Below are 4,169 nucleotides of genomic sequence, written 5' to 3'. Positions count from 1 at the left end.
TGCAGTACTTTGCCACTACTTTGCCGTACTTTGCCACTACTTTGCCTTACTGTGCCACTACTTTCCCGTTCTTTGCCACTACTTTGCTGTATTTTGCCACTATTTTTCCGTACTTTGCCACTACATTGCCGTACATTGCCGTACAGTTCAGTACTTTTCCACTGTTTTGCAGTACTTTGCCATTGCTTTGCCAAACTTTGCCACTACTTTGCCACTACTTTGCCGTACTTTGCCTCCACTTTTCAGTATTTTGTCACTACTTTGCCGTACTTTACCACTACTTTTCAGTATTTTGCCACTACTTTGCCGTACTTTGTCACTACTTTGCCGTCCTTTGCCACTACTTTGCCGTTTTGCCACTTCTTTGCCGTATTTTTCAGTACTTTGCCACTACTTTGCCGTTCTTTGCCACTACTTTGCCTCTACTTTGCCGTACTTTTCAGTACTTTGCCACTTCTTTGCAGTACTTTGCCACTACTTTGCCGTACTTTGCCACTACTTTTCAGTACTTTGCCATTATTCTGCCTTCCTTTGCAACTACTTTGCAGTACTCTTTCCGTACTTGGCCACTTCTTTGCAGTACTTTTCCACTACTTTGCCGTACTTTGCCACTGCTTTGCCTTACTTTGCCACTACTTTGCCACTACTTTGCCGTACTTTGCCACTACTTTGCAGTACTTTGCCACCACTTTACAGTACTTTGCCACTACATTGTCGCACTTTGCCACCAATTTGCCGTACTTTACAACTACTTTGCCGTACGTTGCCTCTACTTTGCCGTACTTTGCCACCACTTTGCCGTACTTTGCCTCTACATTGCCGTACTTTTCAGTACTTTGCCGTACTTTGCCACTACTTTGCCGTACTTTCCCACTACTTTGCCGTACTTTGCACACTACTTTTCAGTACTTTGTCACTATTTTGCAGTACTTTGCCACTACTTTACACTACTTTTCCACTACTTTGCCGTACTTTACAACTACTTTGCCGTACGTTGCCTCGACTTTGCCGTACTTTGCCACTACTTTGCAGTACTTTGCCACCACTTTACAGTACTTTGCCACTACATTGTCGCACTTTGCCACCAATTTGCCGTACTTTACAACTAGTTTGCCGTACGTTGCCTCTACTTTGCCGTACTTTGCCACCACTTTGCCGTACTTTGCCTCTACATTGCCGTACTTTTCAGTACTTTGCCCTTCTTTGCCACTACTTTGCCGTACGTTGCCACTACTTTGCCGTACTTTGCCACTATTTTGCCGTACTTTGCCACTACTTTGCCGTACTTTGCCTCTACTTTGCCGTACTTTTCAGTACTTTGCTATTACTTTGCAGTAATTTGTCACTACTTTGCCTCTACTTTTCAGTACTTTGCTACTTCTTTGAAGTACTTTGCCACTACTTTGCCGTACCTTGCCACTGCTTTTCAGTACTTTGCATTATTCTGCCGTACTGTGCCACTACTTTGCAGCATTTTTCCGTACTTTGCCACTCATTTGCAGTACTTTGCCACTACTTTGCCGTACTTTGCCAATACTTTTCCTTACTGTGCCACTACTTTCCCGTACTTTACCACTACTTTGCTGTATTTTGCCACTATTTTTCAGTACTTTGCCACTACTTTGCCGTACATTGCCACTACATTGCCGTACATTGCCATACTGTTCAGTACTTTTCCACTGCTTTGCAGTAATTTGCCAAACGTTGCCACTACTTTGCCGTACTTTGCCTCCACTTTTCAGTATTTTGTCACTACTTTGCCGTCCTTTGCCACTACTTTTCAGTACTTTGCCACTACTTTGCAGTACTTTGCCACTACTTTCCAGTACTTTGCCACTACTTTACCATACTTTGCCACTACTTTGCCGTACTTTGCCACTACTTTGCAGTACTTTGCGACTACTTTGCCGTACTTTGCCACTACTTTGCCACTACTTTTCAGTACTTTGCCACTACTTTGCAGTACTTTGCCACTACTTTCCAGTACTTTGCCACTACTTTACCATACTTTGCCACTACTTTGCCTTACTTTGCCACTACTTTGCCGTACTTTGCCACTACTTTGCAGTACTTTGCGACTACTTTGCCGTACTTTGCCACTACTTTGCCGTACTTTGCCACTACTTTTCAGTACTTTGCCAATACTTTGCCATACTTTGGCTCTACTTTGCAGTACATTGCCACTACTTTGCCGTACTTTGCCACTACTTTGCAGTACTTTCCCATTACTTTGCCATACTTTGCAGCACTTTGTCAGTACTTTGCCGTACTTTGCCACCACTTAGCCGTACTTTGCCGCTATTTTTCAGTACTTTGCCACTACTTTGTTGTATTTGCCACTAATTTGCCGTTTTGCCACTACTTTGTCGTACTTTGCCACTTTTTTTCTGTACTTTGCCTCTACTTTGCCGTACTTTGTCACGACATTGCCATACTTTCCCTCTACTTTAACGTACTTTCCAGTACTTTGCCACTACTTTGCAGTACTTTGCCACTACGTTGCCGTACTTTGCCACTACTTTGCCCTTCTTTGCCACTACTTTGCCGTACGTTGCCACTACTTTGCCGTACTTTCCCACTACTTTGCCGTACTTTGCACACTACTTTTCAGTACTTTGTCACTATTTTGCAGTACTTTGCCACTACTTTACACTACTTTGCCGTACTTTACAACTACTTTGCCGTACGTTGCCTCTACTTTGCCGTACTTTGCCACTACTTTGCCGTACTTTGCCTCTACATTGCCGTACTTTTCAGTACTTTGCCACTATTTTGCCGTACTTTGCCACTACTTTGCAGCATTTTTCTGTACTTTGCCACTCATTTGCAGTACTTTGCCACTACTTTGCCGTACTTTGCCAATACTTTTCCTTACTGTGCCACTACTTTCCCGTACTTTACCACTACTTTGCTGTATTTTGCCACTATTTTTCAGTACTTTGCCACTACTTTGCCGTACATTGCCACTACATTGCCGTACATTGCCATGCTGTTCAGTACTTTTCCACTGCTTTGCAGTAATTTGCCAAACGTTGCCACTACTTTGCCGTACTTTGCCTCCACTTTTCAGTATTTTGTCACTACTTTGCCGTCCTTTGCCACTACTTTTCAGTACTTTGCCACTACTTTGCAGTACTTTGCCATACTTTCCAGTACTTTGCCACTACTTTACCATACTTTGCCACTACTTTGCCCTACTTTGCCACTACTTTGCCCTACTTTGCCACTACTTTGCAGTACTTTGCGACTACTTTGCCGTACTTTGCCACTACTTTGCCGTACTTTGCCACTACTTTTCAGTACTTTGCCAATACTTTGCCATACTTTGGCTCTACTTTGCAGTACATTGCCACTACTTTTCCCTTCTTTGCCACTACTTTGCCGTACGTTGCCACTATTTTGCCGTACTTTCCCACTACTTTGCCGTACTTTGCACACTACTTTTCAGTACTTTGTCACTATTTTGCAGTACTTTGCCACTACTTTACACTACTTTGCCGTACTTTACAACTACTTTGCCGTACGTTGCCTCTACTTTGCCGTACTTTGCCACTACTTTGCCGTACTTTGCCTCTACATTGCCGTACTTTTCAGTACTTTGCCACTATTTTGCCGTACTTTGCCACTACTTTGCCGTACTTTGCCTCTACTTTGCCGTACTTTTCAGTACTTTGCCATTGCTTTGCACTAATTTGACCCTACTTTGCCTCTACTTTTCAGTACTTTGCTACTTCTTTGAAGCACTTTGCCACTACTTTGCCGTACCTTGCCTCTACTTTTCAGTACTTTGCATTATTCTGCCGTACTGTGCCACTACTTTGCAGTACTTTTCCGTACTTTGCCACTCATTTGCAGTACTTTGCCACTACTTTGCCGTACTTTGCCACTACTTTGCCTTACTGTGCCACTACTTTCCCGTACTTTGCCACTATTTTGCTGTATTTTGCCACTATTTTTCCGTACTTTTTCACTTCTTTGCCGTATATTGCCACTACATTGCCGTACATTGCCGTATAGTTCAGTACTTTTCCACTGTTTTGCAGTACTTTGCCATTGCTTTGCCAAACTTTGCCACTACTTTGCTATAATTTGCCTCCACTTTTCAGTATTTTGTCACTACTTTGCCGTACTTTGCCACTACTTTTCAGTACTTTGCCACTACTTTGCAG

Source organism: Saccoglossus kowalevskii, chromosome 12 (genome assembly GCF_978046115.1).
Source record: "Saccoglossus kowalevskii chromosome 12, keSacKowa6.1, whole genome shotgun sequence".
In the NCBI taxonomy this organism is placed as follows: domain Eukaryota; kingdom Metazoa; phylum Hemichordata; class Enteropneusta; family Harrimaniidae; genus Saccoglossus; species Saccoglossus kowalevskii.
Note: the sequence above shows the minus strand (reverse complement) of the source record.